The sequence below is a fragment of the Dermacentor silvarum genome, chromosome 5 (genome assembly GCF_013339745.2).
Source record: "Dermacentor silvarum isolate Dsil-2018 chromosome 5, BIME_Dsil_1.4, whole genome shotgun sequence".
NCBI lineage: Eukaryota > Metazoa > Arthropoda > Arachnida > Ixodida > Ixodidae > Dermacentor > Dermacentor silvarum.
The window spans coordinates 185,167,411-185,182,859 of record NC_051158.1 but is presented as its reverse complement, the minus strand read 5'-3'; the positions used below and the strand labels follow the sequence as shown (position 1 = coordinate 185,182,859).

At 45.1% G+C, this 15,449-nt stretch overlaps 1 protein-coding gene across 2 annotated transcripts in view; it reads right to left on the bottom strand.

The window, feature by feature from the left end:
• The window catches only part of LOC119453950 (phenoloxidase-activating factor 2), a 208,381-nt gene extending 195,705 nt beyond the window's left edge, over positions 1–12,676 (bottom strand). Inside the window, exon 1 of one of the 2 annotated variants that reach the window (XM_049666931.1) lies at positions 12,638–12,676. The gene's annotated coding sequence lies outside the window, so the exon portion shown is untranslated. The other variant, XM_049666933.1, reaches the window with a different exon arrangement.
• Positions 12,677–15,449: the final 2,773 nt, after the last annotated feature.

Sequence of the window (15,449 nt, the reverse complement as noted above, 5' to 3'; positions counted from 1 at the left end):
ATTCGCCGTCCAATTGTAATTTGAATGTAAGAGAAAGCCTAATTCTGCGACGAGGGAACTGAAACATTCTTTACCAGACCTGCGCGCGTCGGGGCAATTAATAAAGCAGATGCTAGGGCCTTCACATTTCAATATAAGACCCCTGGCAAAGCGTCTTCCCAGCAATGCATTTCAGTTTAAAAGTGAAGCCGAGTTTAAGGGGATCGGTGTAAGCTTGGTGTGTGTAAGCTGGCTTTCCTAGTCAAACAAAAATGCGATGCGAACTGAGCCCGATAACGCTATCGCGTTCTACTCTTAAAGGCGAAGCTTAAGCATCCTCCATATTGACCTTACCTGCGCGAAATCGTTTTAAAAAACAGGTTACTTACGAATTTATCACCTGAAGGAAAACTTGGTGCTGCTGCGCTTTTGTATGCATGGGAATGCCGGTATATGGTGACTTGGAATTGGTATCGTCCTCGGAGAGCCAGGACACCTTGAAGACAGGCCTGTTTCTACTTCTTTCTGGACTTTTATGTGCCAGTTCTGATTATGAGGCACGCCATAGCTCTGGACAAATTTTGACCACCTGGGGTTCTTTAACGTGCACTACAACGGGCGTTCTTGCATTTCGCCTCCATTGAAATGCGGCCACCGCGGTGCTCAGCAGCGCTGACTGAGCTTTAGCTTAGGCTTAGCTGACAGGCCTGTCTAGCACCGTTCCGGCTGTCACAATGATCCTGCTAAAATAGCACGTAAAAGCTTAACTGTTTAACAAACACATGTTTTGGTAATTTATGACAACTTTATTTATTGGATGTACAGGTGCCCACAAAATAACTCGGAACGCCGGACCGGTGGCCGCTCGTCGGCGGAGCACACCCGCGGAAAAATACAGCCATGGTCTGCGCGTGCGCGGCATCCCTAGCAAGCAAGCCTCGCTCCCTAGTGCATCTAGATAAGCGTTGCCTTGCGTCAAAAAAACTTGCGGTTTGTCCCTCTTAGCGCTGCGACAACACACCTGGGCCGGGGGTGGGGGGGATGGATCGGGGCCTGTAGGCTACAGCGTGCTCGCGCGCTATGCAGCGTACTCTCTAAACGCACGCGTAATCCTTGTGGCGCATTTTCGTCGGAATCTGCATTCAATCTAAGAGATCATCATGCTTTATGGATAGTTTGGGTGGATGGTATTCATGAGCGTTTATAACTGAGTGGGGACCAATGAGTTCACCATGCTCTACTTTTAATTATACCTTATGTCTTGCTTACCTGAGTTAATTATTTCGCCTAAAGAAACTATGAATTCATAGCTTATCTTTCATGTGCATGGGCCAGCGCCACGGCTCGCCTATAACAGCACTGGAATGCACTTTTCAACCTGATTATCGTGTTGCGCGGTGTATTTTAGTCCTTGTTCATTTATATTGGAGCAAGCATTGAATTTTTTGTACAGTGTGGTGATACGTTACCAATCAAGGGAGTGCTCAGCTGTGTGTTCAGCTGTGGTTCCATATCGATTGCTAAGACGACTTTAACAGCAAAAGCTTTAATGCATTGACGTCATTTCATTTGAGATTGCTTGCTTATTTCGGTTAATAAATAAATAACTATTAATTAGTCGTAATCTCCTTTAATTATTTTCTTACTTGCTGTTACAGAGTTTTCAATTGATCCTAATTGGTATGTACTACTCCTTGGAACTCTTAATTAGTCTTAATTTGGCATTACCAGTTCTATCACGAAGTCTTGAATTGATCTTAAGTAGTTTATATTACTGTTCACGACCCTTAATAACCTTTAATTATTCGTAATTACTATCAGTTACATAGTAATTCACTTTAGCACGCTTTAATAAAGGTGTATAATGTCTGTGTATCAGTCTTGTTAATTGCCCTAACTACTTTTAATTTGTCTATGGGACTCTTGAATTACCCTTAATTACTTTCAACTACTTGGTAATTAATGCACATTTACATGCTTTATTAATGGTAGTGGTGTAGTAAGCCGCTTTCTGATTTTTGCTACCGCAAGCGTTGTCGACGATGGTCACATTCCGCGACTAATGAGCCAGTTAAGCCTATCGCTTTATAAGGCGCCGATGTCCATTAACGCCCACGCAGGCGTGCTTATGCTCCTTCGCATGCACACACGTGCACACAGCGTTTTAGAGACCGCATCCGTACAGCCCTCCTGTGACAACGCTAAAAGGCACCCAACGCTATTCTTTTGGAGCAAGGCAACGCTTATTTAGATGCACTGGGGAGCGAGGCGAGCTTGCTAGGGAGACCGCGCATGCGCAGGCCCGGGCACTACTTTCTCACCGGTGCGCTCCGCCGACGAGCGGCCACCGGTCCGGCGTTCCGAGTTATTTTGTGGGCACCTGTACAGTTATATGAAACGTAAAAAGTATCAGCGGGCTTCTCACTTAAACTGGCACAAACATATTGCGCGAAATCGTTTTAAAAAATAGGTTACTTAAGAACAAGTTCATCTTGCAAATGAGAAAGGTAAACTCGAGTCCGTCCAGCGGAAAGCTATCAGATTAATTTTTAACCGTTACGATCGCAACCTTTCCCTTTCAGAGCATTACCATGTCTTATCACTGAATTGCTTAGTGATCGGCTTATCATGTTACATAAATCCGTTTGCAAAGCTGCCCCTATTTCTTTCACTTGTCATTCTACGCCTGGGACCTGCCGGCCCGATCCTTTGAACATTGTGCATTGTGCATTTCCGATCTTTTCTTGACTGTGGTAAATATTCTTTTTTTCCGTGCACTGTTGACGCCTGGAATTAACTTGATAGTTCTTTGCGACGACTTCCACATGCACAATTTGTAAAGCAAGTGTCTAATTCTGTGTTTTTATGTTTCTTTTGTTCTTGTTTTGTGTAACCACTCCTCCAAATGTCTCAAACCTGAGACAGAAGTATCTGTAAATAAAAAATAAATAAAGTTGGGGGGCAGACAACAAGATTCGCGCTCGCTTTGGAACACTTTGTTGTCTGTTCTTGCTTTTCTTTGCTTAATTATGCATTGCAGTGAACTTCATTCAACGATGTAATATTGGTGAATGAAAACCTTTTATGAAGATTTTGTTTTAAGAACACATTATCGGTGTGGCCATATCCACGTTTTAGACGAAGCCTCGTACAACACCAGCAAACACAAACCTCGCACCGTCATTCCCGTGACGGCACAGCGCTCGTTAGAAAACTCCCATACACGGTGGCGACACATTTCCCATTGGGCAATATAGCTCTATGGACCAAACGGACTGGAGCAGAAAATTACCCCAGTGCCAAGGAATGCTACGCAATTAAAAGGTGAGCAGCGACCTTCTTCGAGTTGTTCCTCCGTGTTTGCGAACTCTTCTTGCTTCGAACTACACTTTCTGGCTCCTTGTCACACACATCTGAAGCAAGTGAAAATAGAATGCGAATGAGTATTCAACTTATTTTTTCGCTTTGGTGGTAGTTTTGGTGGTATGGTATGGTATGATAAACTTTATTCGGGTCCTGAAGATCAACCCTTAGGATGACGCAGGCGGCTCCCACGTCGGGACAGTAAGGTTTAACCTTACCGCCGTGTCGTGGGCCTTCTGGACGGCCTGTACTTGATCTAAAAGCACTCCACTGTGAAGCACTCGCCGCCACCAGTCTCTTTCCTTGTCGCAGTCTGTGAAAGCCACAGGACATTGCCAAAGTATATGATCCAGAGTAATGATGCCATTACACTTCTCGCAATTGATTGGTACCTCTCTTTCTGGATATAGCTTGTTAATAAAGTTTGGACTAGGGTAAGTTCTTGTCTGTAACCATCTCAGAGTCACCGCTTGAGCTCTATTGAGCTTAGCATGTGGCACTGGGAATTCCCTTCTGTTCATGTAATAATGCTTCGTGACTTCATTATATGTAAGTAATCGGTCCCTGTTCTCCTCCAGCATATTATTGGGGTCCTAGTCGCGTAGTGCACGGATAGTAAGTCCTCGTGCAGCTGCGTTAGCCACCTCGTTCAAATTCCTCCGAGATGGATCGACAGACCCCATGTGTGCAGGAAACCAGCGGATTTCGATCCCTTGGCTGTCCATCTCACCGATCAGCTGGGCAGCCCTTTTGGTTACAAAGCCTTTGGTAAAATGTCTAATAGCCATCTTAGAGTCACTGTAAATTCGCGTCCACTTATTATTCCTTAAAGCCAATGCTATCGCTACTTGTTCTGCCACTGTCGCTTCTTTAGTCATGATTGTAATAGCATCCCGAGTGAGTCCATCTGCATCTACTACTACTGCCGTAAAGGCTTTCTTTCCTCTGACCCATGCAGCATCTACAAAAGCCGCATGTTCTCTGTCCTGTTCTATCTCCTGCAGGAGAGCTTTGGCCCTTGCCTTTCTTCTTTCCAGGTTGTGCACCGGGTGCATATTTCTGGGAAAAGGAGTAGTCTTGATGATCTCTCTTACGCTATATTTTAGTTCTACTGTGTCTTCCGAATTTTCTGATTCGCTTGGGTACCACCTTAGCTCTTCGAGTATTGCTCTACCTGACCTTGTTTCGGAAAGCCTCTCTCTGTGGGCAATTTGCTGAGCTTCAATTATTTCGGCTATTGTGTTGTGGAGCCCTATTTTCATTAATTTATCATCCGGTGTGCTAACCGGCAATCCCACTGTTGCTTTGACAAGCCTTTTAAATAATCTGTTCAACTTCTTTAGTTCTGTCTGTGTCCATCTAAGCATTCCTGCTACATATGAGAAGTGACACAAGGCGAAAGCATGGACCAGCCTCATGGCGCTCTCCTCTCCCAACCCTCTGTGTCTGTTAGTGATTCTCCTTAGCAGTCTTATTACCTCCTCATCTTGCTTGTGATGTTTTGTATTGTTTTTCCGTTTGCCCCGTTTGCCTCCAGGAATAACCCTAAGACTCTAATGGATTTGACTTGCTTAATAGTTTTGCCTGCCTTCGTGGTTAGTACTAACCTGGGTTCTTCCTCGGGAACATATCCCCTCGGTTTTCTACCCCTTTTCCTGTTACTGACTTCTCAGCAGAGCATTTCAGTCCCATGTCTTCTAAAATGGACTCTACCTCATAAATGCTCTCCTGAAGTCTGCTTTCCGCCTGTCCTATACTTCCTTCAGCGTTCCATATTGTCACATCGTCTGCATAAATGGTAAAGTTAATGCCCTCTATCCCTTTCAATCCCTTTGCCACTTTTGACATCGCCAGGTTGAAAAGCATAGGTGACAAGACCGACCCTTGTGGCGTACCTCTGTCACCGAGATCTATCTTCTTTGATTTAATGTCCCCGAATCTAAGGTGTGCTGAGCGATGGCCAAGAAAGGCTTTAACCACTTCATATAGTTTTCTGCCTAATCCCAGTTCAGAAATGACCTCAAGTATTGCTCTATGCTTAATTTTGTCAAAAGCTTTTTCGACATCCAACCCCAAGAGAGCTCTAGTGTGCTTTGGACTGGCTAAAAGCAATATATGTTTGATTAACAACATGGCATCTTGTGTGGACAAGCCCGGTCTGAAACCAATCAGATTATACGGTAGGATGTCATTGTCCTCCACATATTCGTTAACCTGTTCAATATGACATGCCTCCATTGTCTTTCCTAGACATGATGTTAACGAAATGGCCTGAGGTTATCCAAGTTGAGTTGTTGCCCGGCTTGGTATTAAGATAGTACAGGCCGTCCTCCATTCTTCTGGATAGAACCCATTCATCCATAATTCATTAATGTATGTGGTCAGATATTTTATGGAGTCGTCGTCCAATTCTTTAGCAATCTGTTAGAGATGCCATCCGGGCCCGATGCTGACCTACTATTTAAATCATACAATGCCGTGCGTACCTCACTTTCGTTGAATTCCTGATCCATAAAGTTGCATTCTGCCCCTAAGTAATCGGGGTAACTTACTTCCTGATCCGCTGTCCTGAGAGGCAAGTATTTAGCTGCCAATCGCTGCATTATGCTCTCTGTGCTTGCAGTCTGACTTTCCTGGTGTACCAGCTCGCCACTGCCGTACGTCTATTCGATTTAGTGCCTTTTTCATTGAGCAGATGCCTGAGCAGATTCCAATTGCCTCCACGTTTTATCCTTCCATCTATAGGTAAACACCTCATTCCACTGTTGTTTCTCTGCAAATATCGGCGTGCTCCCGATATCCCTATTGGGAATTAGCAATTCGCTTCCTAGTCTTCTGTTCAAGCGTGTGATTTCCATCTTTGTGTGCAGACTGCTAACAGAACCATCAAGCGTGCTCTGACTACTGCTATTTCACTATGGGGCACGTCAAACTCGACGGTGGCTGCCTAAATGAGCATTTGGGCCTCTCTAAGCTAATGATGTTTTATATTTGTTCTCTTAATCGCATTACTTGTGTGAGCCAGATAACAAAAGAATGCAACCACATGAATGTGCTTTGGCATTGAAGCTGCTGACAGTGGCTGTCAGTTTCGTGTTGTCTGCTGCTATTTCACCACCACTCGCTATGGCCATGACTGCGATTTTCAGTGTAGACTGCTAACATAACCATAAGCGTGCTCTGACTACTGCTATTTCACTATGGGGCGCGTCAAACTCGACGGTGGCTGCTGAATGAGCAGTTTGGGCCTCTCTAAGCTAATAATGTTTTATATTTGTTCTCTTAATCGCATTACTTGCGTGAGCCTAGATAACAAAATAAACAATGCAACCACATGAATGGCTGCCCGAATTAGCATTTTGAGCCCGCCAACGATAATCAGGGTTAACAATAGTGTTTCAATTCAGATATGCCAGCATTTAAATGTGTTTCTATGCCACTTCTTAAATCGAGCACAATGTATGCAGGACGTTGCTTATCAGAATTGAGCTTCTATTTTAAGGAATATGCCATAAATGAAACTGCTTATTTATTTGAGAGGTCACGGAATGGATGGTTGGCTGTTGCGAACCCACCGGCAAAATTTTGGTAGCCTAATAAGGGCTGTTCTTTTGTTAATAAGAAGCGTTTATGCTTCGTCAAGTGGCTCAATGCCAGACAGCTCGCAGTCGGAGTCGCTTTCTTCAGTGTCATCTTCACCCAGCTGGATGATGATGGGTTTGAATGTGCTCAGTCCCAGACGTGTCAAGTCTGAACTTTGCCTCCAAGTCCATCACATGCTGAATGCTCTTCCTCCAGTCTTCCGCCGTTACCTGCTTGATTTTCTCCTCAAGATGACATCAACCGAGGACAGCTTGAAGTCTCTGTTGTCCGCAGCGATGCCATTTTTGACCTTGGCCCACACAAGCTCAATGGGATTAAATTCGCAGTGGTACGGCGGGAGCCTGAGTACAATGCAACCGGCCTTTACAGCTGTGTTGTCTACGATGTAGCTCAGAAAGCGTGACTTTACAGATGCCACCAGCTCAAGCAGCTGCTTCTTTATCATCCTTTCAACCGTAGGTGATGTTCTTGCTTGTGAGCCACTCCTGTATCTTTTCCTTCTTCCAGGCCGTCGTCGGCAATTTCTCTTCTCGCCGGCTATGGTAAGGTGCATTGTCTAAAACAATGACGCTACCAGCTGGCAACTTCTGCAGAACGTCATTGAACCAGCCCTCAAAGCGATTTCCGTCCATTTCCTCGTGGTAGTCGCCTGTCTTTTGGCCTCGGAATATATCCAAGCAGCCGTCGACGAAACCATCCTCGCTGCCGATGTGCGTCACGATTAGGCGCTGACCTTTCCCAGAAGGTTGTTTTAGACCCGTCGTCAGGCCATTTGCTCGAGCGAACAGCCGTCCGCGCTTCTGCACCACGGTGTCTGTCCACACGATCGACCGAGTGTGTCCTGCCGTCACCCATGTCTCGTCCAGGTAGAAGATCTTTCGGCCTGCCGCCCGGTAGCGCTCCACATCACGGAGGTAGCGATTCCGCCAATCGGTGATGTCATCCCGGTCGATAAGCAGCGAGTTGCGGCTTCTCTTTTCGTGCTTGAAGCCGATCTCGGCAAGCAGGCGACGCACAGTACACCGCCTTAGTGATGGTAGTTCCATACGCTCCGAGAACTCGGTAGTTACCTTCTCGACCGTCGGTATCTCGTTGCGGCGAAAGAAATCGTGCACACATGATCTCAGCGCGCACAACGTGAAGCTGTCAAACTTCGCGCTGCGTCTCCTCTTCTCCGCATTGCGTGGCCGCTTTCGCGAGGGCGTCGTCAGTTTGCCACCCGAAAAATGCGAAGCTTTAACTTCCTGCCTCACCCTGAACACAGTCCTTTCGCTTACACCAATCATGTCGGCGACAAACTTGTTCGTGTCCTCCACGCTGCGTTCAGGCTGCCTGTTACGCCAAAACGTGTAGCAGTGGAAGATCATGTAGCGTGAATCGCTGTTCAGGATGTGGCCGCTCTTGTTCTTGCCGAGGCTCCTTGGTGGTGTGGTCATCGAGGCGACACAAGGCTCGTTCGGCAACAAAGGATCGCGTTCCGATGTCACCTCGCTGGGCTCCATGGCGGAAAACTGGCACGGAATGCCGCGCGCGATCGTTCGCGAACTCACGAGATCGCAGGTTCGCAACCGCGAAAAAAAAAGAAAAAATATTAATTAAAAATAAGCCCAACACATTAAAAAAATAAGGTTGTGCAAGCACACAAAAAGTATATATGAATCTTATGCTATTAAGCCAGCGACTGCTACGCCCGGTGCCGTCGATCTTGCTCTGTAGCAGACGACGCACAGCGTTGTAGAAGGCACGGAGTTATTTTTCTCTCGCGATCCGGCATGTGCGGTAGCATTTCCATCATGATAGTTTTACCAAACCACTCGTCAAGATACACAAATCTTATTTATACCGACAAATACGTGTTTTAAAAGCAGTCACAATTTTTTGAGTGGGACTATTTCTTTAGTCGCGGAGGAATTGGCTGCTGCGCTTCGGTCAACTGGGCGGGGCCTCCTCCTGTCTTCTAAAGTTGTACCCGACTATAGTGACATTATATACACTTATATAAAGAAAGATCGACACTTACGCCATCTAGTGAACACTTCATAAAACTACAGGTGGCTACATACTACATCGGAGGAAGGACAGACCCACGCCCGAAGAGCTTCGCCCCTAAAATGAACTTTATGGCGAGGCGGCATTCGAGTCCGGGTACCCAGGGTCCGAAGGCAAGCGTCATAACCACTGCGCTATATAACCACTTTTTTTAACGTGGTATTTATTACAATGAATGAAATGTATGTACAGGAACTATTTACAATATGAGCACCAGGTGTACATAAGTAATCAAACGTCAACGAGCAGTCCATATGAAGAAAATGGCACACACAGCAACACCGTCCTTCACAGCAAAAACTTGAAAGACGAAGTTAAACACCTAATCAAAAGTGGATACCAAGCCGGCTAACATTCTTCTTGGTTGTAAATGTCCTTTAAGTGCATGATCATCTGAGTGAAATGCGATCTTGAGGAAATATTTTTTTCTGCATTTCGGTCTTGCATACGAGATTTCCATAGGCTATGCAGGCCTATCAGTAAAACTTATCGAATGGAACATCACCTTACGGAGCAACAATATATCGGATACTGTGATAATTTAGATCAAAATATTTTTGCAAATTTCTATGGATATATCCCAAAATAAAATGGCATCTTTAGAAACAATAAAACAGTGTTCAGTGGTTTCAGGCACGTCACATAGGCGACAGTTAACTGACGAAACGAAAATATTCTTTTTATGCAGCCTTGTTTTAACAGGCAAGGTTTCAGTGTGTAATTTGTAAAAAAAAAGTTTTTGTAGAAGGGGGAACTGACATTTTGCGCGCTCTTGCAAGCACATCATGTCCTGGTAATGTGATGTATACGCATCGATAAAACGGCGGAGGGAACAACATCGATATTAAATCTTCGTAAAGATTTTTTTCGTCACACAGTAAATAAATAATCTTTAGAAAAGCGAACAGTCAGAAAAGAAATCGAAAAATAAACCTCACGCACAAACCCCCATAAACAAGGTCTAGAAATTCAGTTTGAGGACACCATCAATTCTGGCAGGACATGAACCAGGTTTACCTGCAAGAAAGCTCGTAATACCAGATGACAGCTATCCCGAAAAAAGAAAAAGCGCGAGACTAACTGTCGCGCATATAAATGCACCAACCCTAACCCTCCAGCACTCACTGGTCGAAAAATGTTGTCGCGTCTCATAGGTTCAGAACTGGAAGACCATATGAACGTTGAAAAAATCTTATGAAAACGTTGATGGTAAAGCCTTGCGCAGTGAAGAACCTGAAAGACATGGAAAACTTTGGTTGCCAAAAACATGTTGCAGGCTTCTGCTCTTCCAAATATTGATAGACGGTGCGGGACAAAGGTATTTGTGTAGCTCTGGAGGACTGGAACGCGCTCTCTCCAGTAGTGTGCACTGAACTTGTAGGCATGCAGTGGAACTCCTAGATATTTAGGTGGCACACAGGATCACTAAATGCCAGCATAATTTGATGGTGTAATGGCCCAATATCCAAACCATAGCCCTGAGCTTTTAGTGCTATTCATCCGCGCGCCGGAGACACAACCAAACTCTTCTATGATAGAAAGAGTTTTATCGATGCATGGCTTGTCTTTGCAGAAGAATGCAATATCATGCTAGCACTTTTACCTCATTACCGAGAATATTAAATCCACGAACACTGCTGCAGTTCAAAATGCTGACAGAGTATTTCTAAGTAGAGGCCAAAGAGGAGCGGGGACATAGGGCATCCTTGTTTCCCGGAAGAACGAATGTGGACGGGATTTGAGAGCCTACCATTGACAGCAAAGCGGATCGTACAACGACTATAACAAAGTCGAACGCCATTAAGCCCTGTGGATCCTACATTGGCATGTTGTAGAAGAAAAAATAAAAACGAACCCGATCAAATGCTTTTGCGAGGTCAATCTGGAGCATTGCAAGTTGATCATAAGAAGTAGAACAGTATTCAAGAACTGTGCGAGAGACCTGTATGTTAGTTTCTATGGAACCGCCTTTGATACCGCATGTTTGATGAGGACCAATAAGAATTGAAATCGCTACCTGACACCTATTTGACAAAATTTTAGCAAAAGTTTTGTAGTCAACGTTTGACAATGTAATCGGTCTATAACCATCAACAGAACGTAATTTTTCTCTGTCAGTACTTTAGGTATTAACATTGTGTGGCTTTTTGTGAAAGACTGTGGTAAATCCTCTAGTTCAAAACTTGTTAAAAATATCTTCAGTAGAACAGGCGTAAGAAAGGACTTAGAGGTTTTATGAAATTCACCCGAAATTCCATCGGGACCGGGAGTTTTTGACATGGGTAACTGATCAATGGCAACCTCTAGCTCCTGTTTAGTAAAGGGACCGCTAATGACTGAACATTGTTCATCACTTAGAGGAGTTATTAAAGACGCAAAGTATTGTAGAAGCTTGATATTGTGGTCTCCAGAAGCATCACTGAAGAGCATCGAATAGAAGTCTTCGAATTGAGACACAATATCACTCGTGTCAGTTACTAATGCGTCTTTCGAATACATGTCGGTAATAACTTTTGCAGAAGCGTGGCGGCGTTCATCAATCAAAGTCTGACGGGTCGGCTTCTCAGAAAGCAAGGCGCGGTTATTACGTGACCGAACACGGGTGCCTCTATAGTGCACTGCGTCAAACTTTTGCAAGTCACATTTCGCGAGCGTACGCTGATGACATTGCAAACGCGAAATGCGCTATACAACCACGCTTGCAGGACATACATTTATGGGACCCATATGGTTGCATTGTACCGATGATTGTAACACAACTTGCTATGGGCGAGAGAAAGAGAAAAGGAGAGCCAGAGAGAGAGCAAGAAAACAATATAAACTTTCATGGCAAGGCGGGATTTGAACCAGGGTACTCACGGTCCGATGGCGAGCGTCATACCCACCACGCTCTATACACCAACGCCTGCAGAGCTCCGCTGTTTCATCATATTTCACAAGCATGAAACTGGCTTAGTCATAAAGATAATAGACATTGTTACATAAATATAAAGACATTAGACATTTTTACTGTAATTTTTCCAGTAATCAACACTGTTGTAACTTCTGAAATCGCGAATATGTATGTAATCTGCTGTATAACCTGTAGTTGGCGGGGGCTGAGGCCTTTAGTCTCAGCCTACCCTCTATTGAATGAACGAGAAGTAAAGTTCCAACTCAAATTCAAATGTGCGTCGGGTATGCATATTTTTACTGCTTGAGTTACATTGCTCTCTTGATGATCACTGAAAGGGGAATTGTTATCCACCTACTACGAGGTTTCTCGGAAAGAAACGTTCACAGTTCACATCTTTTATGAACGTCCTGCCACTTTATTTCCGCAGTACTTATTTGCCATATTACGTGTCCCTAAACTACGAGTTGTATAACTCAGCCTCGCTCTACATCCTTCCAACTTTGCTGCTAACCTTTTTTTTTTTTTGGCAGTCTCAATGGTAGGACAGCTTTGCATGCTACCCACCCAAGCAATAAATTTCGGTTTTACAAGCTTATGTTCACCCTTCGTATGTCGGGCTAATCGCGAACACACTGCGTTGGTAAGGGCAGAGTATGCTCGTTCCCTAGCCATTACAAGCCAAGCTGTCTATGAATGAGGCTTAGCTGTGAATCACTTACTCGAATGTAGTGGTTTAGACGCACTCACGTTAAATCCACCGGCGCGCCTTGAAGCCGTCCCGTCCGATGGCACACGTGGCTACTGGTGACGGAGGAAACACGAGCAGCCCGGACACCCGGAGGCGGCGGTTTCGCTTATCGGCCCCGGAAGGTTGGAGGCCGGAACGGGGCATCCCGCCGGGCGCGCCTGCACGCCTGTGCATGGCAACGATGCAGTAGCTGTCTTTGCATGATTTCTAACGGGAATCAACTTATCCCACCTACATATGAAAGAGCGGCACTGGGCAGCAAGAAGTCTATGGCGACAGCAAAATGACGCGGCACCATAACCTTGGGGGCTAAAAAAATCATCGGCACGTTAAATCGAGTAGCCACTTTTTTCAGGCAATGTATGACCTTGTGCATGTACGGAACCACTTCTGGCCTCTGAGTGCCCACCAGGGTTTCCGCGGCATTCTTGCAAGAACGGCGCTTAATTTTTTTTTTTTTTTTTTTTTTTTTTTTTTTTTTGAGGAGCGTTTCCGCCACTGACATGACGACCGACCCAGGGAAGCCGGCTGAAAAAAGCCTTCCCAATTGCAAGTCAAAACTAGCTTGCACATTGTGAACGCACGACTTCCGAAGCGCCGATTCCAAACAGAGTGGTGCAATGCCTCTCTTTCTTAATTATCTTAAGAGTGAGCTGATTTGTGCTCTTTTTGTGCCCACGGGGAATATGCCCAGCACACGTGGCTTTCGCTGAAATCCAGGCGTAAATCTGCAGCTTTCCTTCTTCTGGAAGCTCATATGTGAAAGTCAGCCCTTTGCCGTGATTATTGAAATCATCGAAAACACACTTTTGCGCTTGCGGATACGAGTGGAGCATTTCTTGGTAAAAAGAATTAAGAAGTCGTCCATATAATGAAAAACTGTAAGGACAGCGTCATTGCTAGCATGAACAAAACGATCGTGTAAAGAGCGATCAATGGAAGATAAAAAATGTGGCACAGCACAGGCACGATGCAGGAACAAGTGCCTCTTTTTTGCAGATACATCTGGCCGTCAAATTAATTACTCTGAAGGTAAAATGCTAAAAGGGCTAAAAGGTTCTCTACCGACATGCCTGGGTCTTGTTAGTAGCACCTGTGTTGTGCCTTCCCGTTGCGCTCCATTTCAAGATGCTTCTTATGTGATACCTTATATGCATAAAGTTTCCCAAGGCCTCAAAACAATTTGCGAAAGGTATGGCGGGAGAGTGGCTTTTTCGGCTCCTTTAAAAATGAAATGCCTTCGTAAAAAAGTAAATAACGACAGAAACAAATAAGCGAAAAGCAAATGCAAAATAAACCACGTAGATAGATTTTTGGACGGTGTAGAGCGGCCTTGCCTACAAGATACCTTTCTCGTGCGGGAGATCATACATAGGGCAGACAGGCCGCTGTATCAATATTAGGTTAAGAGATGCGACAGAAATGCTCCAGGACATTTGGCGACACACTGCGCATGACATGGCTGTAAGCCTGTCTCTGAGAAAAGCAAGCTCGCTGTAGCTCTGAAAAAGCACGTGAAATCTTGGAAGCGTATTTCATGCTAAAAAAATGAACCAGGAAACCACGCGAGCACACCTTCTGTGGCGCTGGGAGAAAAAGCTTTTAAATCCATAGATGAATGTTAGATTAAGCCATACCAGTAATTGTGAAATCGGATGTGCCTAGACTATACCTTCATTTTTCGTCTTTCTTTTCATGTTTTTTTTTTTTTTTTTTTCCTTGTCTTGCAGTCACCTTTCATGTTTAGATTTGACGTGCGCTAGCGATTAATAAACAGTTGAAACTTTGCGCACATGTGTGTCAGTTGTTTTTTCGTCCTTTCTAAAACAGTCGAGCGCAGTGAACAGAAGGACGCCATACCAGAAGGGCCCCGTATTCAATGTAGCGGCATTGCCGGAAAGCGCCAATGGTGCAGCCGGATGCCACTCTCGCGCTTACCACCGAACAGCAGCAGCGCCGCCGCGAAGTCACTTGTGCGTTCCGGCAAGTTTGTCTGAACGATTCAAGCAGCAGATAAACTTTGTATTGTGGTTTCGCCATTGAGGAGCGCCACATAGTAAGTGTCACGCAGTTCCGGCACACACCCAGCGGTTAGCATGAAAGATCCAAGAGCTGCGCCTACCGAATTCCCAGTGGCTGACGTGATAGTTGAAGAGCGCCACGTAGGCTCCGATGGTTGGTTTCCAACTCTCAGCACAGCAGCCCGATGTTTTAACCATTTGACAGTGACCAGGTGCGCGGGAAAACGGTTACAGACGGAGCCGGATACAAAGCTTGCTCCAAGAAAGGGCGTCAAGTGCCCTAAGAATGCTAATGGCATTTTCAAAAATTAGGACAGAAACTCCCCGCTGGTGAATCGCAATATAGCGCGAAGCGTTCCTCGTAATCATTACTTATGAAGCCCTTGAAATCAAGACTTCCAGATTTTAAGAGATAAGCAAGTACAAAGAATACCCCCAGTAAATTAATTTTTACTACCAATCTTGTGTTTGGTAAATAAAAGAAATGTCACTGTAGTGTTTTAACGCCATAGCGTTAAACACTACAGTCGCAGAAAATCCCGCGTCGGCAATCGGCGGGTGATCGCGGGTGGCGGAGAAAATCATCCAGCCACATCGACGGCCCTCCACGTGGTGCAAGGTTTTGGTGAACAAAAATTGAATTTCTCAGAGTGAAATCCGCCAGAAAAATGGCAAAGTCGTTCGGTGTTGGATTCGCCGTCCAATTGTAATTTGAATGTAAGAGAAAGCCTAATTCTGCGACGAGGGAACTGAAACATTCTTTACCAGACCTGCGCGCGTCGGGGCAATT